This window comes from Moschus berezovskii, chromosome 14 (assembly GCF_049115385.1).
Source record: "Moschus berezovskii isolate FMDL1 chromosome 14, NW_MosBer_1.0, whole genome shotgun sequence".
Lineage (NCBI taxonomy): Eukaryota > Metazoa > Chordata > Mammalia > Artiodactyla > Moschidae > Moschus > Moschus berezovskii.
Window position 1 is genome coordinate 81,101,225 of NC_142473.1, and position 27,531 is coordinate 81,128,755.

The 27,531-nt window shown below is 40.0% G+C and overlaps 1 protein-coding gene across 6 annotated transcripts in view; it reads right to left on the reverse strand.

Moving 5' to 3' along the window:
• CKAP5 (cytoskeleton associated protein 5) overlaps window positions 1-27,192 on the reverse strand; it is a 97,538-nt gene extending 70,346 nt beyond the window's left edge. For 4 of the 6 annotated variants that reach the window (XM_055423982.2, XM_055423981.2, XM_055423980.2 and 1 more), the window contains exon 1: window positions 27,120-27,192. The gene's annotated coding sequence lies outside the window, so the exon portion shown is untranslated. Of the gene's footprint in view, window positions 1-4,050; window positions 4,336-4,434; window positions 4,568-27,119 lie in introns of those variants that run through there. The other 2 variants (XM_055423978.2, XM_055423979.2) reach the window with 2 other exon arrangements.
• Window positions 27,193-27,531: the final 339 nt, after the last annotated feature.

Consider the following 27,531-nt stretch of genomic DNA (forward strand, 5'->3'; position numbering starts at 1 on the left):
TGTGGTCCAGCTCTTACATCCATACATGACTAATGGAAAAACCACAGCTTTGACTACATGACCTTCATTGGCAAAGCAATGCCTCTGCTCTTTTTAGAGCAGCCAAAATCACAGAAAGAGAGAAGGTAAAACGATTATTGCCAGCAGATGTAAGGATAGGGGAATGAGGAGTTACTGTTTAACGGGTATAAAGTTTTAGTTCTACAAGAAGAATTATGGAGATGGATGGTGGGGGCTACACAACATTACAAATGCATTCAATGCCATTGAACTGTACATTTAAAAATGCTTAAGATGGTAAATTTATATGAAATGTTCAGAATGGGCAAATCTACAGAGACAGAAATTGGATAAGTGGTTACCTATGACTAGAGTGTTTGGGAATATTAGAAAAGTGTGAAGGAGGGTGGGGTTTCTTTTTGGGGTAATGAAAAATGTTCTAAAATTTGCTGTGGTGATGGTTGCACAAATTTATGAATATACTGAAAGTCACTGAATTGTACACTTTAAAAATGGGTGAATTAAAACTGTTAAAACAATAACAACAACAAAAACTAACAAAGTTTACTTAAAAAGAAGTCCTTGGGAGATAAGAGTGATTTGTAAAAGCTGCCAATCATTTTGGGCTTCCCTGGTGGCTCAGAGGTTAAAGCGTCTGCCTCCAATGCAGGAGACCTGTGTTCGATCACTGGGTCGGGAAGATCCCCTGGAGAAGGAAATGGTAACCTACTCTAGTATTCTTGCCTGGAGAATCCCATGGACGGAGAAGCCTGGTAGGCCAATCATTTTACACTTGCATGGACTGGCTATAATGGTTAGAATCCTTTCTATATAGTATCCAATACTCCAATTTTACATTAGGTATTCACTCAATGAACTTCCCTCTGGGCAAACCATGATGGTTCAATGAGTTCACAGAAGTAAAAGCAGATACCTAAACAAATAACCATATCCACCTGAAACTAGCACAACACTGTTAATTGGCTATACTCCAATATAAAATACAAAGTAAAAAAAAAAACAAAAAACACACGCACAATCCCAAACAACCATAATACAAAATGTAGTATATGTGGAAAGTGCCCTTAGCAAGAGACAAATAAGGGTTAGGGAGATCAAAGATAGGATCAACTGCCAGTGAGTAAGGGATGGTCAGTGAAAAATCTTATATAAAGGATGACATCTGAGCTCAGTAATAAATTATAGGTTCAGTTAGGTCAGTTCAGTCGTGTCCGACTCTTTTCGACCCCATGAATCACAGCATGCCAGGCCTCCCTGTCCATCACCAACTCCCGGAGTTCACTCAAACTCATGTCCATAGAGTCAGTGATGCCATCCAGTCATCTCATTCTCTGTCGTCCCCTTCTCCTCCCACCCCCAATCCTTCCCAGCATCAGAGTCTTTTCCAGTGATTAACAAAAAACAAACAAAAACAAAACCAGGAGTGGAGAGGAGATACTGAAGCTGAGAAAATGAGAAACGCAAAGTCTTGGAAGTAGAAAAGTACTAAGCATGTTTGCTAAGTCACTTCAGTCGTGTCCAACTCTGTGCGACCCCATACGGCAGCCCACCAGGCTCCCCCATCCCTGGGATTCTCCAGGCAAGAACACTGGAGTGGGTTGCCATTTCCTTCTCCAATGTGTGAAAGTGAAGTCGCTCAGTCATGTCTGACTTGTAGCGACCCCATGGACTGCAGCCCACCAGGCTCCTCCATCCATGGGATTTTCTAGGCAAGAGTACTGAAGTGGCTTGCCACTGCCTTCTCCGAAGCCTGTTTAGGGAACACTAAATAGCTCCACTTAAGTTGGTGATGGACAGGGAGGCCTGGTGTGGTGTGATTCATGGGGTTGCGGAAAGTCGGACACGACTGAGCGACTGAACTGAACTGAACATAGACCAGAAAGACAGACTGGGGCCAGATCATGTATAACCCTGAATATTAAGCTGAACAGCAGTGGATGCTGATGACCTGAAGCAGCAACGACACATCCTATCCACTTTAGAAAGCTAAACCTATGTAGAATGAATTGGAAGGGAGAGAAAGTAGAGTCCTGATAAGAAACTATTACAGTACTCAAGGACAAAGCTAAACAGAAGCCAGAACTCCTAGGAATGGAAAGGAGGAGCAGAGGAGACTGAAGGGAGTTACATTAAAGAAACAGAATCAGCAAGGCTTAGCAACTAAGGATGTAGGAGTAGAAAAAAAAAATCTAGTAGGAGGCTCCAGTCTACATGACTCGGAGAACAGTGGTGCTAATGACAGAAAAATGTCAGAAAAAAGTTCTGAAAGTTGTTTGTTTTGGGGGGTGGAGGAGAGGTTAAGAATATGATGAGTTTGGTTTTAGATCTGAAATTCAAGTGGGTGGAAATGTGGCACCAGGAATGAATAGAAGGCTCTGGATTTTATAAACAGGAAACCAAGTCTTCATTACACAGCAAGGTTTGATGTTTTAAGAGTGCATAACACTGCCAACAAAGAGAAGCATTAATAAAATTAATTTGACCTGTATGTGTTTGCTATGGTTCATTCAAGTTAGTCCATACTACAAATACTCAGAAATTTCAAGTTCATTATCATTATGGTTCATTCAAGCTAGTTCATACTACAAATACTCAGAAATTTCAAATTACTCAGCACACTGTTTTTACCCCAGTCTAAAACAGAGGCAAACTAAATCTGTTCCACAGAAATATTATAATTTTAATACCACTGCTGTATCTAAAAATGTCTTCTAAACAGCTCAAATACTGTACAGTTCACACTATTGCTGAAGAAGATTTATAGGTAATTATTTATTTTTAGACCAGAGGTTAGGAAATGTTTCCGAAGTCACACATAAGGCCACAACTTGGAATAAACTCTGAACTTAGAACAGATTTCAGTTTAGTGTTCAATTAAATATTAAATGTGCATTATGTTCTATCATTAGCATACAGACCCCAGCAGTCTATGCATTTTCTTTCATGAACCAGCTAAAAGCAAGGCACTGAAAGAGAAAGTCATCAGTAATACCTGTAATGTTAGACCTGGGGGTAGAACCTGTATCTCCTATTTCTCAGTCCACCATTCTTCCCCATCACTCAAGGGTCCATGTATAGTGTCCTTTTACTTTAAATTCCTGCACTATGACAGCTAATAAGAACATTTATCCAGCTTCTAAACATACTGTTTTAGCTTTCGACTTGGGAAGAAGCTATGGCAGTGAAACTATCTTATGGCTAGCTCCCAAACTCTTGACCTACAAAAGCTTTTCACTATCACGATACAAGAGATCTGGATCTGATTACCATTCCTGGACTCCTGACTTCTAAGGAAATGCTACCGCAGAAGCATAGACCGAGTCTGAGGGAAGTCTGAGGAAAAATTCTCCCCAATCAAAAAGAAACCCCTCTGAACGATTAATAAAGAATGATGTGCACTTGCTTAAAAAAAAAAGGAAATTATAAAACAAGGATAAGACAAAATACACATATATGCCCAGAAATCTTTACTCAAACCATGTCTAAGAAGGACAATTGGATTAAAGAAGTATAACAATTATGTAACTGTCATAGAAAATTTAAAAATGTATTACTTGGCCAAGCCAGACAAAATCTCATCACTTAAGTAGCCAGTAACAAAAATGACAAAACTTCCCCTCTAACTCAAAAAAAATTGCACTGCCTCCAGGTAATTCTCATTAACAAGGACAAGTGTTACCCTCTTATTGGAGTATTTTGGGGGCCAGAAATGGGAACTGCTCCTCTAGTAGGTTATCTCAACAAACTTGGGTGGGCATGCTGTACTTAGTCCTGAGATGGTGGCCTCCCACCAGTTCCTTCAGAGAGGGGCAAAAGAGCTGACTCTTTCACATTCTGCTACTAGTATCAGTGGGAAAGGTTAACTGGACTCTCCTCAATAGATGATCACTGTCAGTGTCTCCAAAGGTGGGGGATTCAATAGCAACACAGGCCTCTGGGGAGACAGAAAGCTAAACCTGGTTGTGAATTAGGTCAACTTTGAGAGTTACTGCTCAGTTGTATCAAGATAGCTGAAAATCTAATGCTTACTCATCTCAGAGTTTGCCAGGTCTCCAAATCCCAGGCTAAGGACCCAAGGCCCACGACTCTAGATTCCAGCTCCACCCATCTAGCTCAGCGGGATTATACTGGGCAAAAGCAATCCTCTCCTCATTTCAAGCAGGAACCAGACTGGTGCAAAGCTAGGCTGTGGGCACAGCTAGCCCACTGCATATCCAAACCAGCACCCTAGGGCCGCTGTCACCACCCAGAAGTAGAGCAGATGCCCCAGGCTTTAGCTCACTGCAGCCGGCATTGTTTACGCTCTTTCACCGCCTCAGCCTCTGATAGGCCAGGAAAGTCCCCTGTACAGTCCACCAGGACTTCCGGCATGGGCGCGGGATGCTTGACCCTCGCCCGCAGTTTGACACTTACGCTCCCTGGCAGGGAGAGGTCGCAGCCCTACGGTTCGAGGTGGAATCAGCAGGAACACCGGGCGGGCGGGAGCGGTGGCAGCATTGGTGCGGAGGGCCGCTGGGAAACGCCTCCTCGGGGGCGGGGCCCAGAGCGCACGGTCAGAGCGCCCGCCCTACCCCGGCCCCAGCCCCGGTCCCCGCCCGGCACACACTGACGGCTTAAAGGGGCCGTACATGCCTGTGCGCAGAGGTCAGGAGGACTGGGCGCTCCTTCCATCCCAGAGGGCTTTCAAGGCAGAGGCTAATGAAGCGCCAACTAGGAACACTCTACCTCGGTTAGGTGTGGACCTCGTACACAGATAATGTTCCAGAAACAAAGGAGGTGACCTGTTCTTACTATCACAATCTTAATGCCTCCTTCAAGGGTGAAAAAAATTGCGGCAGGAAACAGTCAAAGCATCAGCGTAAATATATAGCCCCCATTAGTGGCTTATTCCACTAACTGCTTATTAACTCGAGCAGTTAGCGTTTTTCAAATGCCAACTCAAAGGCACAGAAAAGAATTCTGAGAGCCTGCACTGCTTCACCTCACCCTTTCACTAACTTCCTTCTCTTCGGTACAACGAGGAATCCTAGACAACGATAGAAGATGGATGTGTGTGCATGCCAAGTCGCTTCAGTCGTGTCCCACTGGATTGTAGTCCACCAGGCTCCTCTGTCCATGGGATTCTCAGGCAAGAATACTGGAATTGGCTGCCGCGCTCTCCTCCAGATCTTCCCAAACCAAGGAATCAAACCTGGGACTCCTGCATTGCAGGTGGATTCTTTACCATCTGAGCCACCAGGGAAGCCCATGTAATATGAAGACTTCTTGAGAAAACTGTAGTAGAAACTGGACTAAAATCTCAGGGAGTTAAGTAATGGTCTCTCATCTCTCGGTAGGTTATTAAAGAATTTTAAATGTCTTTTCATAGGAGGAATTCTTCCTCAATCCCAACTTACAAGGTCTGTATGCATTTTGTGTCTCCTTTGTATGTGTTTATTAAGCCTGTACTGTTGTTCAGTCACTAAGTTGTGCCTGACTCTGTGACCCCATGAACTGCAGCATGCCAGTTCTCCACCTTCTCCCTGAATTTGTTCAAACTCATGTCCATTCAGACAGTGATGCCATCCAACCAGCTCGTCCTCTGTCCTCCCCTTCTCCTCTTGCCCTCAATCTTATCCAGCATCAGGGTCTTTTCCAGTGAGTCAGCTCTTCAAATAAGGTGGCCAAAGTACTGGAGCTTCAGCTTCAGCACCAGTCCTTCCAATGAATATTCAGGGCTGATTTCTTTTAGGATTGACTGATTTGATCTCCCTGCTGTCCAAGGGACTCTCAAGAGTCTTCTCCAACGCCACTGTTTGAAAGCATCAATTCTTTGGTGCTCAGTCTTCTTTTTGATCCAACTCTCACATCCACACATGACTACTGGAAAAATCATAGCTTTGACTACACACATCTCTGTCAGCAGTGATGTCTCTGCTTTTTAATAGCTTTTCTTCCAAGGAGCAAGCGTCTTTTAATTTCGTGGCTGCAGTCACTGTCCGTGTTGATTTTAGAGCCCAAGAAAATGAAATCTGACACTCTTTCCACTTTTTCCCCATCTATTTGCCATGAAGTGATAGGACCAGATGCCATGATCTTCGGTTTTTGAATGTTGAATTTTAAGCCAGCTTTTTCACTCTCCTCTCTCACCTTCATCAAGAGGTTCTTTAGTTCCTCTTCACTTTCTGCCATTAAAGTGGTATCATCTGCATATCTGAGGTTGTTGATATTTCTCCTGGCAATCCTGATTCAAGCTCCTAAGTCATCCAGCTCAGCATACCCTCATCTAATCTTGATAAATAAACGTACCTTATTAAAACCTTAAGTAACCCCTAAACCTATATAGGAATCAATTTAGTAAAGCCAAAGACCATTTATAGGCTTCCCTGGTGGCTCACTGGTTAAGAATCTATCTGCCAATGCAGGGGATGCAAGTTCAATCCCTGGGTCAGAAAGATCCTCTGGAGAAGTAAATGGCAACCCACTCCAATATTCTTGCCTGGAAAATTCCATGGACAGAGGAGCCTGGCAAGCTACAGTTCAGGGGGTCACAAAAGAGTTGGACAAGACTTAGCACCTAAAGAACAACAACAAAAGACTATTCATAAGTGCCTGAACATCTTCCACCCCAAATAGGAGTTCAAGTGGAAATTTAAATTCCAAAGGACAGGCACAAAGATTGCTTTAATATGGAGCAGACCCAGGTTACCCTTATTCTGAAGGTCTTAGAAAATTCTAGGCTAAGGTTGCCATGAAGAGAAACTGATTCAGATTAGAACAGTCTGATTTTGAATTGAAAAAAAAAAAAAAATCACCTCATTTCAAAGTGCATTTAACTGTGAATGATACTTTTGAATTAGGTAATTAAGACCTTCTTTCATTCTATCTGTATCAAGCTTATCACACTGTTCTGAGAGCAATGTAGTAGATCAGCCTTCCCACTAGATTGTGAGCATCTCAAGGCAATGGTTGGAATGTATCTCATCTTTTTTCCCAGTATGTGATACCAAATGAATACTCAGTAAGTATTTATACAAAAGGTAGGACCAACACTTATTTTGACAAAGGAGTCCAGGTAACTTCAATAAGCCTAGTGCAGTGAGTATACATGTGCATGTTCACATACAAGTGGGTAACACCCAGTGCTGCACTTATTCCTGAATTAAAAATTCAGAGAGAAAAAAACCCACTGATTGTACAACTCAGTACAATCAGATTTATATATTTTGTCCCAAAGCAAAGACATTTTATATAAATATTTCTGAATAATAATTAGATATCTCACCAAATGTCACAGCCCAAAATATTTCGGTTATTGTGTCCTTTTCTTTACAAGCCATGAAGAGACTAAACTGGACATGTAAAACCTTCACAATGCCACAAATTACCAGAAAGAAGTATTCTCCAGGACAAAGTTGAAACTGTTTAGGAAATGATTCAGCAAACATTATATATGGAAGAGAATATGGGAAAATGATAATTTATCAGAAAGGTGGCATTTCTTGTGCTTTTAAAAAATCCTTCTCCACTGTAATGTTTTTTCCTGAAACAAATCAAGCACAGATGAAGGAAAATATTTATTTACACACAGCCAGAGCAAAGCGGGGAAAGTTTTAAGCATTAACTGGAATTCTTTATTAGATCATATTCAGTGAAGGGATGAGCCAAGTTAGTGATTTAGAGTGAGGACTCTGGAGCCAGAATGCTCGGTTCCAGTCCTGGCCGTGCCGTTTATCGGCTGTGTGGTTTTAGACAAAAACTCTTGCCTCCTTGTGCTTCTGTTTTCTATTTGTAAAATGAGGAATTTTTTACCTTACTGGGTTAATTAGGAGAGTTAAATGAGTTAAGTTTCTTGTGCTAAAAAAGTGCCTAGAATTAACTGATGAACGTAAGTGGTAAATAAAATACGTAACATTCAACAAATACTGTCTGCCTTTTCTATCACATTCCTCCACTAAAAAGCAAATGAGCAGCTCCTTCCTACTGACTGCTCCCTGTGCTCCTCCCAGCTGTCAGACGTTGCCTGAGGATTAGAGGGAGACGAGGTCCTCCAACCCAAGAGCTTTTAAGTCAGGCTGACCGAGGCATAACTTACATATACTGAAATTCTTTAGTATAACCTACATATATACCAAGATTCACTTTTAACAATGCCTTCTTGGAGTAGAGTTGCTCTGCAGTGCTGTGTTAGTTTAAACTTCACTCTTTAGTACACAGTTCTGTGCACTCTGACAGAATTAGGAACGCATCCATCACCAGAGCCGAGAGCATCTCTACAAGCCCCGCAAACTTTCTTGTGCCTCTTTGTAAATAGCCTTTCTCCCCCAGACCACCACAGATCAGTATTCTGTTCCTACAGGTTTGGTTTTTCCACAACGTTACACAAAAAGAACCACACAGTGTGCAGTCTTTTGAGTCTGGCTTTGTTCACTTAGTACAACTGAGATTATCCATGTTTTTTCACATATCAGTAGTTTGTGCACTTTACTGTTGAGCAACATTCCCTTGTATGATCTAACACATTCTGTTCATCCATTTACCAGATGAAGGACATGTGGACTGTATAGTTTTTAGCAACTGCAAAGAAAAGAAAAAAAGAAACCCTAACTGCTACAAATTTTTATATGAACATAACTTTTCATTTCTCTTGGGCAAATATCCAGGAGTGGGAGAAATTGGTGATATGGTAAGTCTATGTTTAATTTTATAAGTAACTGTCAAATTGGTTTCTAAAGTGTCTCTTTGAACCCTTTTCATGCTCTTCTACTAGCAATAAGTCAAAGGTAACTGGATTTTTACTTACTACTGATTTTCAGTATGGATCTGTATTTTTATACCTATCAATTACAATCAGCTCTTTCCGCAATTAGTATTAATGGTGTGTAATTAGTATCCGATTTATGAAGAATCATTGATCACTTAACATGAATTGGAAATATCAATGAAAATTACTCTTTGAAATCCCATCCAAGAGTAGTCATATCTGGTAATTTTTTCTGAATCAATAAGCTATAAGAATTAACAAAAAGTACTGCTAGTAACTAAATACATTAGGTATACTTCTGTCAGCAAACTTGCAACATTCAGACAAGAGTTTCCAGAGCCTAAATAAAATTTCTCAACAATGTATATAGCAAGTATTATTTAACATCTTTAGCAAAAGTATAATTCTCCTGATTAGGAAACAAAAAGGATGCATACAAGAAAATGTTTGGAAACTCATTATAAATACCATGTCCAGAGACTTCCCTGGTGGTCAGTGGCTAAGACTCCACACTGGCAATGTAGGGGGCTCAGGTTTGATCCCTGGTAAGGGAACTGGTCCCATCACTTCATGGGAAATAGATGTGGAAACAGTGTCAGACTTTATTTTTTTGGGCTCCAAAATCACTGCACATGCTGATTGCAGCCATGAAATTAAAAGACGCTTACTCCTTGGAAGGAAAATTATGACCAACCTAGATAGCATATTAAAAAGCAGAGACATTACTTTGCCAACAAATGTCCGTCTAGTCAAGGCTATGGTTTTTCCAGTGGTCATGTATGGATATGAGAATTGGACTGTGAAGAAAGCTGATCGCCGAAGAATTGATGGTTTTGAACTGTGGTGCTGGAGAAGACTCTTGAGAGTCCCTTGGACTGCAGGAAGATCTAACCAGTCCATTCTAAAGGAGATCAATCCTGGGTGTTCATTGGAAGGACTGATGCTAAAACTGAAACTGCAATACTTTGGCCACCTCATGCGACGAGTTGACTCACTGGAAAAGACTCTGATGCTGGGAGGGATTGGGGGCGGGAGGAGACGGGGACGACAGAGAATGAGATGGATGGATGGCATCACCAACTCGATGGACATGAGTTTGAGTGAACTCCGGGAGTTGGTGATGGACAGGGAGGCCTGGCGTGCTGTGATTCATGGGGTTGCAAAGAGTCGGACATGACTGAGCGACTGAACTGACTGACTGAAGGGAACAAGATCCCAGGGGCCATAACTAAGACCCAGCACAGACAAATAAATAAATATTATAAAAAATAAATACTATGTCCAATATTACAACAAAATGCTGATGATGGTTATGTAAACTGGCACATCCAATTTGGAAAATATTTGATATTAACAACCCACTCCCAAGAGAATTGGAAGTCCACACAAAAGCTTGTATATAAATGTTAACAGTAGCATTACTCATAATAGTTCCAGAGTGGAAAGAACCCACAAATCCATCAACTGATAAATGGGTAAAACAGACTGTGATCTATCCATTCAATGGAATGTCCTTCAGCCATAAAAAGGAATGCTATATCCTACAACACAGGTTAGCCTTGAAAACACTACTAAGTGAAGAAGCAAGATACAGAAGGCCACATACTGTATGACTACATTGATATGAAATGTCCAGGTTAAGCAAATGTACAGAGACAGACAGAGAGCCAAGGGCTAGAGGTGGGAGAGCAGGGAGGGAAACAAGGAATGGGGAGTGGGTATGAGGTCTCTCTTCAGGATGATGAAAATGCTCTGGCATTAGATAGTGGTGATGGCTGCACAACTATATGAATATATTAGGAAGCCACTGTACACTTTAAAAGAATAAATTTTATGCTGTGTGAATTATATCTCCATTTTAAAAAAACCCATTAATAGACAAATAAATAAACTAGAGTATATTCACAGAAAAGATATTATACAGCAGTGAAAATAAATGAAGACAGCTATTAGTTAAAACATGCATAATTTCACAAACCATGCTGAGAAAAAAGCTAGTTACTGAACAACATACATTATGATTACTCAAACCCAAATAATATACTGTGTAGGGATACACACATTTGTAGTTAAATTTAAAAGAAAAGCATGAATGAGGATGATATCCTGAAAACAGCAAAGCAGAAAAGGTAGAGATGCAGTCAAGGAAGGGTACACAGGATATTGGTATGATCTATTTCTTAAACTGAGGGTAGGAATATTAATGTTTCTTTTTTAAAGTTCACAACCTAGACAGCATATTAAAAAGCAGAGATATTACTTTGCCAACAAAGGTCCATCTAGTCAAAGCTATGATTTTTCCAGTAGTCATGTACTGATGTGACTATTGGACTATAAATATAGAAAGCTGAGTGCCAAAGAATTGATGCTTTTGAACTGTGGTGTTGCAGAAGACTCTTGAGAGTCCCTTGGACTGCAAGGAGATCCAACCAGTCCATCCTAAAGGAAATCAGTCCTGAATATTCATTGGAAGGACTGATCTGAAGCTGAAACTCCAATACTTTGGCCTCCTGATGTGAAGAACTGACTCATTTGAAAAGAGCCTGATGCTGGGAAAGACTGAAGGCGGGAGGAGAAGGAGACAACAGAGGATGAGACGGTTGGATGGCATCACCGACTCAATGGGCATGAGTGTGAGTAAACTCCAGGAGTTGGTGATGGATAAGGAGGCCTGGCGTGCTGCAGTCCATGGGGTTGAAAAGAGTCGGACATGACTGAAGGACTGAACTGAACAAAAATGACCTATTATATTTAAAATATACTAAACATCCCATGGGAAAAAAAAGCTCTGCTTCTAGCTAATAAAGTCTTATAACTATAGTGTTCAGGCAGAAACTTGGGAGGATACTTTTTATATCCCCAAATCCCTGCTCTACTTAATTAGCTGTTAAACCTTATGGAAGTTATTTAATCTTTGGAGGCTTTAGTATTCTCACACATAAAACAGATTTTATGGGAACAGTATTCCACAATAATGATTTATATATAATAAACAGCAGGCTTTTGCAATTCCAAATTTTTCAGCACCAGGATATATGCAGCTTACGTTAGATGTGTGGAAAGTGCTTTTGCTTCAGTGGTAAAAACCTCACAGTCCCATTCCCTTTGGCCCTTGGTTAAATGACAACAAAGGAATGGTAGTTTGCTTATGCTGGTATCACAAATGTGGTGATAATTCAAAACCATAGTTTGCAAAAATGTGGGTTCCACTATCATTTTCCTTTTTCAGGCATTATAATCCTGGTAGAAAATATTTTCTCCCCAGATTCAAAAAGTAGAGATTCACACAAGTCACTCAAAAAGCAAAAATGTACTTAGCAGCTACTTATGCCTGTCAAAGAAAGTAATGTAAACAGTAAAAATACTCATTCAAAAAGTCAAAAATTTGAATTGTATCTCCTTCTCCCAACACTCAGTACTGAAAAGTGACCTACTAAGTCATCTAGTCACATCTGTCTCAATTTGTGACACCACATAATCAGAATCACATACAGAGCAGGCCTTCCTATAGCCTGTACTCAGAGCACCAACTGCTGAACTTTCACTATCAACCATCACTAGAATGGTACTGAAAATAATGCATTAAATGACCCAACTGGAGAAGTCTACCAAACATTTAAAGAAGAATTAACAACAATCCTCCCAAAATTTCCGAAAAATTAAAGAGGATGGGACACTCATTGTAGGAGGTTAACAAATACTCTGCTACCAAAGCAAGACAAAGACACTATAAGAAAACTACAGACCAACATCACTATTAAATACTGGGCAAAAACCCTCAATAAAATACTAGTAAGACAAATCCAAAAGCATATTAAAAGAATTGTATACTACAACCAAGTGGGATTCACTCCTGGAATAAACACAAGGATGACTCAACATATCAAAATCAATGTAGCACGCCATAACGTTGTCCTTCAATAAGAGAATGAAAGATGAAAACCACAAGACCATCTCAACTGATCCAGTAAAAAGCATTTGACAAGTTTTAACACCTTCAATGATAAAAACACTCAAACTAGGAAAGAAACTATATAATCAAGGCCATTTAGGAAAAGGGCACAGCTAATATACTTGGGGTGCTTTCCCAATGGATCAGCAGGTAATATGCCTGCAGGAATATGCCCAATGCAGGAGACACAGGTTTGATCCCTTGGTCAGGAAGATCCCCTGGAGGAGGAAATGGCAATCCACTCCAGTACTCTTGCCTAAAAAATCCCACATACAAAGGAGCCTGGCAGGCTCTAGTCCAAAGGGTCACAAACAGTCAGACATGACTGAGCACACATAACATCATACTCAAGAGTGAAAAATGGAAAGCCTTTCCTCTAAGAGTAGGAACAAGGCGAGGATGCTTGTGCTAACAATCCTATTCAATACAGAATTGAAAGTCTACGTTCTTTGCAGGAATAAAAATCTTACACATAGAAATTAGGCAAGATGAGACGAATGAGATCTAAGTCAAAAAGGAAGAAGTAAAATCATCTGTTTGCATATGACATAATCTTATATGTAGAAAACCCTAAAAGATTCCACAAAAGAAAACTGTGAGAATAAATGAATTCAGTAAATGAATATATTTTGTGAACAGAAATGAATTTAGTAAATGAATGAATTTTGCAGGATACAAAGCCAACACACAAAAATCAGTAGTGTTTTTATATACCACTGGGAAGGATTGAGGGCAGGAGGAGACGGGGACGACAGAGAATGAGATGGCTGGATGGCATCACTGACTCGATGGACATGAGTTTGAGTGAACTCCCAGAGTTGGTGATGGACAGGGAGGCCTGGCGTGCTGTGATTCATGGGGTCGCAAAGAGTCAGACACGACTGAACTGAACTGAACTGAATGAAAAATATGAAAAGAAAATTAAGAAAACAACTCCACTTAAAATAACATCAAAAAGAACAAAATACTTGGTGATAAACCTAACCAAGGAGATGAGACTTGTACACTGAAAGTTATAAAACAAAGCTAAAAGAAATTATAGAAGATACAAACAGAAAGACATTCCATATTTGTGGCCTGTAAGATTTAGTATTATGAAGATTCCATATATCTGAAAATAATCTATAGATTCATAATTATCAAAATTCCAATAGCATTTTTTGTAAAAATAGAAAAATTAATTTTAAAATTCATATGGACTCTCAAAGGACCCTGAACAGTAAAAACATTTTTTTGGGAAAAAAAAAAAGTTGTAGTACTCTCTTCCTGATTCCAAAGCATATTAAAAAGCCATAATGATCAAAACAGTGTGGTAATGGCAGAAAGACAAATAGACCAATGGAATACCATACAGAACCCAGGAATAAACCCTTGCGTAGAGGGTAAAATTATCTTTGTTTGACAAGAGTGCCAGGACCACTCAATAGGGAAAGGATGGTCTTTTCAACAAATAATGATGGGAAAAACCAGATAGCTACATGCAAAAGAATGAAGGTGGACCCTTATCTTACATCATACACAAAAACTAATATGAAATCATTAAAAATCTAAATGTAAGATCTAAAACTGTAAAACTCCTAGAAGAAAACATAGAGGAAAAGCTTTATAACACTGGAATGTACAATACTATCTTAGATATGATGCCCAAAACACAGGCAACCAAAGCAAAAAGGGCCAATGGGGATTATATCAAACTTAAAAACTTTTGTGTATCAAAGGACAAAATAAACAGAGTAAAAAGATAATCTACAGAAGGAAAGAAAATATTTACCAATCATTTATTTGATAAGTGGTTAATATCCACAGAATATCAAGACATCCCACAACAAAACTCCAAATAATCCAATTAAGAATGGGCAAAAGACTTGAACAGATGTTTCTACAAAGATAAGTATTTTTCATATTTATTGAAATTCATTGGAAGGGCTGATGCTGGTTCCAATACTTTGGCCACCTGATGCAAAGAGCCAACTCATTAGAAAAGACTCATACCGGGAAAGACTGAAGGCAGAGGAGAAGTGGGGGCCTAGGATGAGATGGTTAGATAGCATCACCGACTCAATGGACATGAATTTGAGCAAACTCAGGAAAACAATGGAGAATAGGGGAGCCTGGCATGCTGCAATCCATGGGGTTGCAGAGTCGGCCATGACTTACAACATCAAAGATGACACACCAATGGCCAATAAGCACATGGAAAGGTGTTCAACATCACTAATCATCAGAGAAACGCAAGTCAAAATCACAATGGGGTTATCTCTTCACACCCAATAGAAGAGTTACTATCAAATAAACAAATTTTTAAAAAACAGAAATAAATGTTGGTAAGAATGTAGAGAAATTGGAACACTTGTATACTGTTGGTGGGATTGTAAAACGGTGCAACAGCTACAAAAAACAGTAAGGAGGTTGCTCAAAAAAAGTAAAAGTTGAGTACTGTACTATCACATGATCCAGCAACCCCACTTTTAAGTGTATGTGTAAGTGTGGGTACATATATATATCTCCAGAAGAACTGAAAACTGGGATTCAAATTTATACATTCATGTTCCAAGCCGCAGAAGCAACCCAAATGTCCACTAAAAAATGAATGAATCGATAAGCAAAATGTGGTAAATACATACAAAGGAATATTAGCCTTAAAAGGGAAGGAAATCCTGTTATATGCCACAATATGGATGAACTTTGAGGATACCATGCTAAGCGAAACAAGCTAGCCACAAGAAGACAAATACTGTATGAGTCCACTTACATTAGGTACTAAACTAGTAAACTTCATAGCAACAGAAAGAATGGTGGTTGTCAGGGGCCAAGGAAAGAGAACGAGAAAAGTTGTTTCATGGACATGGAGCATCAGACCTGCAAGACTCAAAAGTCTGGGAGATGTGTTTCACAACAACTGACTAACCATAGTTTAACATGATGACGGTAATTTTTATGTCACATGCTTTTAAAAAATATTAGTTTTTAAAAAGTGAGACACTCCTCTGTTCAAAATGCTTTGCAGGTAAAGAAAAAAAGAAGACTGAAGAAAATATTTAAATACCGATGTGGAGGAAATCTATTATGAAGTTTCAAAAAGAGTTTTGGAAGCTAGCATATGAAGTCTAACTCCTTTTTTGTGTGTTCAGTAAAAATATAAAAAGAGGGTCATATACATTGGTGGTAGGCTGATAATGACCCCCAAAGATATTGGGTTGTAATCCCCGAAAACTATAAATGCTGTTTTATTTGGGAAAAGGGTCTCCGCAGATGTGATTAAGAATTTTGAGATAGGAAGATCATCCTGGATTATCTGAGTCAGCCCTGAATGCAATCACATGTATTCTTACAAGAGGGAGACCAATGAAAAGCTGACACACTCAGAGGAGACGGTGATGTGAAGATGGAGAAGAGCAAGTCTATAAGAGGCTAGAGGGATGCGACACAAGCCAAGGGATACCGACAGCCGCGAGAAGTGGAAGAGCAAGAACGGGGCGCTCCCCAGGGCCTCTGGAGGAACATGGCCGTGCCTCAGTATCAGTCTCCAGTAAGCCTCATCCTAAATTTTTCTAAAATTCTTATTGAAATATTGTTGATTTACAATGTTGTTAGTTTCAAGCATACAGCAAAGGGATTCAATTGTGTGTACGAAAAAATTTTTTTTCCATTTTAGGTTATTATAAGGTTCCCTGTTGGTTTTCTTTTATGTATATAGTACAGTATATATTTTAACCCCAAACTCCCACTCACCCTAAATTTTAGACTCAACTTGAACTGTGAGAGAATAAATTATTGTTGTCTTAAGCTGCCAAATTTGTGGTCATTCGTTTTGGTAGTCATAGAAAACACGTTTGAATGCACATAAAAGTTTTCTGGATGGATCCACGGAAAATTGTTAACAATGACCACTTAGAAGAATGTATATGCGACTAGCTAAAGAATTTTTACTTTTCATTTTAATACATAGCCTTGTCTTTTACTTTAATGAACAATAAGCTTCAACATTTTTTATCAAAATGTTTTTAAAAGCTCTAAAACTTTAAAATTCCAGCCCGGCACCTTGAGGCTGAATCTGTCTATACATATCCCATAAGCTTCACTTCCTCCCCTTAATATTTTTTGGACATTGTATCTCCCTTGAAAGAGAGATCTGAATATTATTTATTGTCCCAGCATCTAGCAGAGTGCTTGTCCTCTAACACATAATTCCTAAAACAGCACAATTTCATCAAATTATAGAACTCTGAAATATACAATAAATGTGTTCTGAGTTTATAAATAAAATTTTGCATACTGATTATATTTAAAATGTGAAAGGGAAACATAATATAATTAATAGAATTCTAAAGCAAACCCTTTTTTGAAGTGAAAAATTATTAATAGATTTCAAAAATTTAGAAGATTTTTGTCACTGTTTCTGAGTACCTACTTTTTGATTATAAAATCCATTAAAAGAAGGAAATTTTAATTTTAGATCGTTCGTTTGGTAAAGTCGTGGCAGGAGAGCAGTTGCCTGCAATAAATCTTATTATAGAGCACACTGCTGCTGCTGCTGCTAAGTCACTTCAGTCGTATTCGACTCTATGTGACCCCATAGATGGAAGCCCACCAAGCTCCCCTGTCCCTGGGATTCTCCAGGCAAGATTAGATTCAACCAAAACTGTCATGTTGGATGGTTGGAGTTAGATCCGAGTTCTAGCACTTGTTTTGTCACACACTAGCTGAGTCTCAGTTTTATCATCCATCATTATAGTACTATCTTCATGTGCTTCCTTATTTAATTCCAGAGCATTCATTACATGCCAGGCAGTGTTCTAAGCACTTCACAGACATTAACTCATTTATTTCTCATAACTCTGAGACTGATGTTATTATTCCATTTTACAGATGAGAAAAACGAGGCACAGAGGCTAAGTAACTTGCTTCATGTAATTCAACTAATTGTCACGGTGAACTGTTGAAGTGAAAATGAGATTTTTGCCTTACATATGTTACGAATACCTCCAAATACCTGTGTTATTCCCCTGCCACACAAGTATACTTAGTATGTAGCTAAGTGCCTAATACAGAGTAGTGTGAGATCATAAGATATTACTCTGTATTAGGCACTTAGCTACATACTGAGTACAGGAAGTGAAATACAGTAGCCCAGTGGCAATGTACTATGAGGGTGTAACAGAGGGTCAGGGAAGGTCTCTCCGAGAAAGTGATATTTAGGCTGAGAACTAAAGGAAATTAATAGTGATTAGCCAGACCTAGGCATAATGACTAGATATAACAAGAGAATGTTTCAGGCACGTGGGTGAAAGCTGACAAGAGCTAGGCAAGATAAAGAAAGAACTGCAACTTATGTGGCCAAAACAGAAGCTGAGAAAAAGGGCAGACTGAAAAGAGTCGGATCATACAAAGCCAGGGACTTTATGCAAGGAAGTAGTACTGTGCATGTGTGTGTTAGTTGCTCAGTCATGTCCAACTCTTTGTGACTCCTTGGACTGTAGCCCTCCAGGCTTCTCTGTCCATGGAATTCTCCAGGCAAGAAGACTAGAGTAGGTAGCCATTCCCTTCTCCAGGGGATCTTCCCGACTCCAAGGATTGAATCCAGGTCACCTGGATTGCAAGCAGATTCTTTACCATATCAGCCACCAGGGAAGACCCATCATGGCAAATAGCAAGCACTCAAGAAACAGTAGCTATCATTACTATACTATTATTATAAGCATCATCTCAGAGTCATGTAGAGATCTTAGACAGACTTCAGTTCAGTTCAGTCGCTTAGTGGTGTCTGACTCTTTGCGACCCCATGGACTGCAGCACGCCAGGCCTCCTTGTCCATCACTAACTCTCTGAGCTTACTCAAACTCATTCCGTTGAGTTGGTGATGCCATCCAATCATCTCATCCTCTGTCATCCCCTCCTCCTCCTCTTCAATCTTTCCCAGCATCAGGGTCTTTTCAGATGAGTCAGTTCTTCACATCAGGTGGCAAAAATACTGCAGTCTCAGCTTCAGGATCAATGAATATTCAGGACTGATTTCCTTTAGGATGGACTGGGTGGATCTCCTTGCAGTCCAAGGGACTCTCAAGAGTCTTCTCCAACACCACAGTTCAAAAGCATCAATTCTTCAGCACTCAGCTTTCTTTACAGTCCAACTCTCATATCCCTATACAACTACTGGAAAAACCATAGCTTTGACTAGACAGACCTTTGTTGGCAATGTCTCTGCTTTTTAATATGCTGTCTTCAGACTTAACCAAACCCACATTTTAATCTTCTGGTTCAAGAAAGGCCTAAGTTAGCTTAGGGTTCTTAGGACCAAGTAAGGCAAGTCTCTGATCTAAAACAAGTTTGTTGGGTGTGTAAGCAATCTATTCCTTCTTATCCTATAGAAAGCAGATTTACTGAAAGTTAAACAAGTAAAGCCTGGATAACTCAATCAGTAAAGCACCAGACTTTTGACTTCCCTGGTGGCTCAGATGGTAAAAAAAAAAAAAAAAATCTGCCTGCAATGCAGGAGACCTGGGTTTGACCCCTGCGGGACTAGGAAGATCTCTTGAAGAAGCGAATGGCTACCCAATCCAGTATTCTTGCCTGGAGAATTCCATAGACAGATGAGCCATGGCTACCCAATCCAGTATTCTTGCTTGGAGAATTTCATAGACAGATAAGCCTGACCAGTCACAAAGAGTCACACATGACTGACTAACACTTTCACCTTTCAAATAAGTTATTTTGTATTACTCGGGAGACTATCCATATTTCACTTGGAGGAATTCCCCATATTAAACGTAGGTCAAAATAAGCAGGCAGTCCTCTAAAGCATAAAAAACTGTTTTCTTTTACTGCCTAGAGATTTCTGATATGGGATTTGATCTTTACTCACAAATGAAGAACTCATGAGAGTTCAGGACTGGGGGTTTTCCTGAGACTTTCTTTTTTTTTTTTAAGGAATGTATCATATAAGGGCCAAAAGAAAAGTGTGGAATTACAGTACTGAAAAAAACACCTAAAACACAAATGAGAGACTTCATGTAGCAAATGAATAAGGACACGAAATGATTTAAAACAAACACTGCAAATAAATACATAAAAGAAATAAAACAGCAAAATGATTCAGAGAATAAGATGCTGCAGATAGCCAAGTTTGCTAGAGGTTTGTCCCTGAAATATCGATTATTTTATATAATTTTTTCCATGTAAAATAAATCTAAGAAAAAACATAAGTTTCAAACTCTTCTTAAAGAAAATCTACTGATAATTATTTAAAAATTTCAGGATAATCCATTTGAGCAATCAATGTAGCAATACCCTCAAGATGTACTTACTGCCAAAGAGTTATGAGGGAATCTTGTATCAAAATCAAGTGGTTCCAGTATGGCTTTTTTGAAATTGAATGTTCTGTAGCTTTTCTTCCTCAAACTTCCTGATCAAACTAACACTTCTAGTTAACTTGCAGCAGTGCCATCTAATTTTATCTCTTGACTTAAAGAAGCAAGCAGGGTGAAACTGTGCATAAAGAGAGAGCAGGATCTACTTGAAGGAAGTCAATAAAATTTAGAATGCAGAAAATACTTTTTTGGTTTATTTCCTGGAAGTTAACTTTCAGATAAATAAAATGCGACTTTAAGTCTTACGATTGAAAAAAGAAAAAGACGACTGACTAAACAAACATTTTCAAGACATACTTGAGACTATTCAACTTTTCCCCTCATCTTCATAGAAAGAATTTAAAACTCATTTTAATTAATAACCTCTAAGAAATATAATCAAGATGGAGAAGGAAATGGCAACCCAACCCAGTACTGTCTGGAAAAGCCCTCGGACAGAGGAACCTGGTGGGCTACAGTCTATCGAATCAAAAAGAGTCGGATACGACTGAGCAACTAAACAACAAGAAACAGAATCAAGATATTGAAGAAATGTTTCTAATCTCTTAATAAAATAAAAATCACTTCTGAAGAGACAGAGGTCACCAAGGCTTTATCTGACATCATATCTATGCAAAAAATGTCTGACCATTCCAACAAAGTCAGAATTTATACTTTGCATCTCTGAACAAAGATCATATTCCAGGAATAAGCAACTGCTGTTACCAATTAAGTGAAAATAATGTTTTGTGTGGCACCTAAAAAGAGTTATGGAAGAAAAAGAGCTCAGTAAAAAGCAGACCACAAAGAGGACACGTGTTTGGGACATGAGCTTCCTCGGAAAGGTGGAGAGGCCTGTATGAGATCATGGTTAGCTTAATCAGATAGAAATAAATAACACAACTGTATATGTGCGCATATGCATGCGTTAGTATACACACATACCCAGCTCTGTTTACTGAGAGGACCTCGGAACAATGACACCCCAGAAATAAGCACGTCTAGATCTTGGTTTCTATCAATAAATATCACAGTCTCACAGAAGGAACCAGGGCTGATTCTATGGCTGAGATGGGGAAAATACTAGATTGGTCTGGAGCACCTTGCTGCACCAGAAAAGTGCTCAGAAGGAGGTAAAATAAATAACATAGAATCAGATTATAAAACAGATATTCATATTGATATAGATAACTGGATAAATAGAAAAATAAATGCGGGGGAACAGACAAATTTTTGTTACAAAATTCCAAACAATCTATGTAGATACTGTTCCAACTTCAGTAAGCAGAACTTACACCCTCCATCCACTTTGAGGATGGGCTAGACTCAGAAACTCACTTCCAAAGAATAGGTAGAGAAAGGATAAACTAGTAACTTTACTTCTCAACCTGGCAAACACTACCTTAACCAAGTGTTCCAGGTTAACATCATCAGTGATATCGTATATTCCCTTGATAAGAAACGATGGTGTTCTGTGACATTCTTTCTAAAACACATAACCCTTGTCTAATAATGAAAAAAACATGGGACAAACCCGGAAGAAGAATATTCCACAAAATAACTGACTAGTACTCAAAAGTGTCAACACCATGGAGACAGAGTAAGACTGAGAAACTGTCAAAGCCCAAAGGGGACTGAGAGAGATGACAACCAAATGCAACAGGCCCCCCAGGACTGGGCGCTGAGACAGAAGGAGGTATGAGCAGAAAACTACAGATATCCCAACAAAACCTGGGGTTCAGTTAAAAGTAACACATCAATGCTGGTGTCTTCATTTTGACATATGTACCATGTAAGATGTTAACAACAGAGGAGACTGGATGAGAGGGATACAGAATGCTATATCTTAGCAACTTTTCTGTAAATCTAAAATTATTACAAAATAAAAAAGGTTATTTTTAAAGGTTCTGTCAAGAAAACAAAAAACCCGAAAAACAAAAAAAAACCCTATTATTTACCTTCAAAAAACTCATGTCTTGAAAAACAAAATTTTTAAAAAGTGCGATACCTCAGACCTACCAGAATGGCTAAAAAAAAAAAAAAAAAAAAAAAAACTGGTGAAACTAAATGCTGACACGGATGTCAAGCAAAAAGAACTCCCATTCATTGTTAGTGGAAACGCAAGATGGTATAGCCACTTTTGAAAAGTTTGGCAGTTTCTTACAAAGCTGAACATTGTCTTACCCTATGACCCAGCAATCACGCTCAGGTATTTACACAGGAGAACTAAAAATTTATATGCCGCACACAAATGTTTACAGCAGCTTTATTCTTAACTGTCAAAAACTAGAAATGACCTAGATATCCTTCAACAGGTGAATGGATAAACTGTGGTACACACACACAATAAAATCTTATTCAGTAATAAAAAGAAATTAGCTATCAAGCCAAGAAAAGAGAGAACCTTTTGGGAGAACCTTAAATAGATACTCCTAAGTGAAAGAAGCCAGTCTGAAAAGGGTACATAGTGTATGATTCCAATTATATTACATTCTGGAAGAGTCAAAACTATGGAGACATTAAAGAGATCAACACTGCCAGAGGGTGGGGTGGGAGAAAGGATGAATAGGTGAATTAAAAGAGATTTTGAGGGCAGTGAAACTATTCTCTACGATAGTATAATGGTGTATAAATAGCATTATAAATGTCAAAACTTAGACGTAAACTTACATGTTTACAACATAAAGAGTAAACTTTAATGCATGCTAATTTTAGAAAGTCATTTGGGAGACTGAGAAATCCCATAAAATGTGTGAAACCATCTCACTGAAGTGGGTGGGGAAAAAGAACTGACTTAAGCAACTTTGGAAATGAATGGACTTTAACACTAAAGGCAAAAGGAACTGGACATAAGCACTGTATTAGTGTTGTTTAGTCACTAAGTCGTGTCCGACTCTTTTGTGACCCTATGGGATGTAGCCTGCCAGGCTTCTCTGTCCATGGGATTTCCCAAACAAGAATACAGGAGTGGGTTGCCATCTCCTTCTCCAGGGGATCTTCCCAACCCACCCATGTCTCCTGCTTGGCAGACGAATTCTTTACCACTGAGCCACCTGGGATGCCCTGCACTCCTAGTTAATAAAGTTATTTTTTATGGGAGTATGGATTAAAAATTCAGATACTGGCTACACATGTCTACTGGGGCTGAATAGAACTCCTGTTTAATTTGGTATAGAAACAGATAGCGACATATAGGAATATCTAGAGATGTGTATACATACCAGTTAGTATATATACCTATTAGTTCTGTTAGTTGAGAGTGCCTAAAAGAAATGACACCCCAGTAGCAATGAGAACACTTACTGCCCAGATCTTGGTTTTTATTACCATTCTCCAATAAAAGGTCCCAGGGTATCCAGGAGAAATGACTAATCTAGCACTGTGACAAGAAATATACAAGATGAGCTTATTGTATCTTGTAGTGTCAGAAAGTCCTGAAGTGTTAAAAAAAAAAAATAATCACACACACACACACACATACAGATGTGGGAATGTTAAAGGGGAACAAGAGCCAACTGAAAGAATACTCAATGGATACAGCTGGAACAATTTGAGCAACAAAGTAAAGCAGTACTGGAATATAACTCAAAGTATAAAATACCCTTCAGTTTATACTGATATAAATCCTTGACTAAACTAATAAATGGGGAAAGAGAGACAAATTTCCCATGCAGAATAAGTTCAAATAAATTATCTAGCTATTCCGCCCCAAGGACAGGGAGCACAATCCCTCACTTCATAAGTGGGCTGTACAAAATTACTTCCTTCCGAAGATCACAGTATAGAAAGGGGAAAAGAGTTAACTCTGTAGTGGAGAAACCAGACAAACACTACTTCAGCCAGATGATCAAAGTCAATCCCAACAGTCATAAATCATGTTGATAGTACCCTTTATATGATGGGATGAAAATGGCATTCTCTCTGTGATCTTCCTCCCCAAAACACATAACCCCAGTCTAATTATGAGAAAAACATCAGATAAATTCCAATACATGAACGTTCTGCTATATATCTAAACAATACCCCTAAAAACTTCTACAGATTTGAAAGCTTTAAAAAACCAGGGGGAAACAGTGAGGTGGGGAAGCCAGATCTATCTTCTCTCTCAGTCAACACAAACATAAAACTATCATTTTTCCATGACTCTTAGTTGAAGACTTTCCAAATTAGTCTGCTAAGATATTGCTATATCCAAAGACACAAAAATACTGGTTAGTTGTACACTTTATTATATGGAGAAAACTATGCCAGTTTTGGCCAACAAACATTTTCTGGCCACCTTATTTGTCCTAAGCACTGCTTGAGGCATTGAAATAACCTCACAGATTAAAAAAAAAAAAAATGCTCCTGTGCCCTGCTTTCATTTCTGTGAGGAAATCAGACAATATACAAGCAAACAATGAATGACCTATCATATAGCAATAAATGCTATAAAGTTTAAAAAAAAACAAAAAGTGAGGTAAATATGACCAAGAGGGCTACACTAATTGGAGCTTGGAAAATTCCTCTTTAAGGAGATGAACTTTGAGTTGAGACCTGAGTGATGCCTATACGCAAAGTCAAGCTTGAGGCAGGGTAGAGCAGGTGGGAAGTTCCAGACAGAGAGAACAGACACAAAGGCCAAAAAGAGTAACTTTTAAGTATCTGAGATAAATCAAGTGGGCAAGGCAACTGCCCTGATAGAAACAAGGTAAGCAATATATCCTGAAGTCTACAGGTACAAATATGCATTTAACACTAATTGAAATAAAATTTTTAAAAATTCAAACCTCTCCAACACTGATCACCAGGAATTCATCAATCATAATTAGATCCACATCTAAACTCTATGCCCCCATTTAGTCCTATCTCCCACTGTCACCACTGTCCATCTCTCATATGGTAAATGTGGTATTTTGAACTGTCCCCCCACTTTCCCTCTAAAACCCACCATGCCTGTGGCTCACATCTCATTATGTTTCTGACAGAAGTATTTAAGAAAAAACGGCAAGAGGGGGAGTCTACCCAGAAAATGATCCTGAATACTCCCGAACAGATCTCATTATTTTACACAGTACAGCCAGAAGTTATGTGCAAAGGCAGTGAAGACAGACTAACTTGGGTTCAAACTGAGGTTCTACCAGTTGCGTGATTTTGAGCAAGCTGCATAAGCTTTCTAAGACTCAGTTTCCTCATCTGTAAAAGGTTGTGAGAATTAAAAAAGATAAAACGTGGCACCTAGTGAATATTCAGTAAATGTTAACTACTGCTGGTAGAAGTAGCTGAGCATTTATTTTGCTCAAGGACTAGAGCTGGCCAGAGGGATTATAGAAATGACAGCAAACTGTTTGAGAGATAAAACTGTCAAACTCCCTTAGGTCAGGGGCTTTGTCTTTTTCTGGTTCACCAGTGTATTCCCAGAATTTAGAACGATGTTTAACACATGGCAGGCATCAATATTTGTTGAATGAATGAATGAGACTCCATTAAGACAAAGGAGCATAAAGGAACTTGACTTTGCTCCAATATAAAGAAAAATTTTCCTTCCCCATCAAGATTTTAAACAATAATCTAAGGCACTGTTAAATACATTTATTATTTTTAATTGCTTTCCCAAAACCTAAGACAGTGTTCATAATATTAGGGTACTCAAATTTACTGCAGTTAAAACTTTGCTGTTAAAATTAAGCTGTTGATCAAAAATTTTAAAGTAATAAATCATACAGTTTATTGTTAAGGAATATTTTTGCTTGCTGTTGCCTGAGTGAACAAACTTTAAAAACTTGTGTAAATTTTTTCTCATGTGTTTACCCATTATGTTTATGTTGGCAAATATATATTGATTTCACCTTTCTCCATGTCATTTTATAAAAACATTACAGTTTATCCAGTCATTTAAGAAAAATCCAAATCTTTTACAATTTCTTAAGTTTCAAAGACTGTTATCGTCATTATCAGCTCTTTAGGTCAAAGAAGGACTTTTCAGGGTGATAAAAATGGAGAAAGGAGGAGTTCACCTCTGTCAAAATGAGTTTTCAATTACTATAATTATGCATAAAATAAGACAGGGAGCATTTCTGGGCCAACACTTGAAGCCTTGAGTCCCATAAGAATTAAACTGGAGCCATGCATAAATTTGGGGCAAGTTCTGCAAAAACCTCTTCTTCCTCTATTGCTGTTGAATGAAAAACTCAGTGCTAAGATTCATCAACACGAGTGTATTTTCTAACACCTAACAGCCGCTCTGGCCACTCGATTTTCACCATTTTCTATCCCAGAAACAAAAACGGACGCGTTTAAATCCGGCCTGACAATTACCACGATGGCAGGGTAGCTATCTCAACAGCCACAGTGGTTTAGAGCTTAAAAAGTAAGAATCTAGTTTACCGAGCCCTCACCTTAAAGTAGCAAGGCCTGATCAGCCTACACTGCTGGCTATTGTATGGGTCCCCCAGAGCTGGAAATATACCTGAGCTCTACTGACACCTTGAGAGCGAAAGCCAGGCGGAAGGGCGGAGCGATGCGATCCGAATCGTTTTAAATCGCAGCAAGCCAGCGGGGACGCAGGTGCGCGGGCGGGCACAGGTGCGCGGGCAGGCCCCGGGACCACTGTCCTTGTCACGCTCCGAGGCGACCAGGGCCCTTCACAATCACCACAGCCAGAGGAGGCCGGCTCTCATTCATTCATTTGACAATTACGCGAGGGGCGCCGTAGCAGGGCCGGCTCGTAGGCCCCCGGCGCCCGCACCCAACACCCTGAGTCGCCGGGCGCGGCCCTGCGCCGCCCCATCCCTCGGGCGCGGCCGCCCGCACCCCGCCGGGCCGCGCTCCGGCCACCCGGATCCCGGCCGCGGCCGCAGCCGCACCCGAGCGCCCACGCCCCCCGCCCTCCCTGCCGCCAGTCCCCCGGCCGCCGCCCCGCTCCGCCGCCTCAGACCCGCCGGGCTTGTGGGCCGAGGGAGACGCGCGTCCGCGGAAGCCCCAAGCCCCCCGCGCCCGGCGTGAGGGGCCGCCCCGCGCGCGCGACTCGTGAGCCTGAGGGGCCTAGGCGGCTGGGTCGGGCCCACTGCCCACTCACCTCCGCCGGGCCAGAACCGAGAGGCTGCTCTAAGCCGTTTGAAACCGCTTGGGCCGCCGCACACCCCGCAGTGTCCGCGCTGTTTATTGGCCCTGGGCGGAGCGCCCATCGCCCTCCCATTGGTCCGTTTGAAAGAACTGAGGGCACGCGCCGCCCGCAGCCTTAAAGGGGCCGTGCGCAGCCGTGCTTCCCTTGGAGCCTGACTCTGCTTGGTCCTGCGGGGAGGTCACTGGGCGAGGAGCGAAAGATTGAGACTGTCTTGGGAGAAAGGTGTGTGAAGCTTTGCCTCCTGGGTGCTCAGCAGGTTTGCTTTACTTAATCGCAGGTATTTAAGCTCCTGTCAGTCAGTCTGTCGCTCAGTTTTGTCCGACTTTTTGCGACCCCACGCACGCCAGGCCTCCCTGTCCGTCAC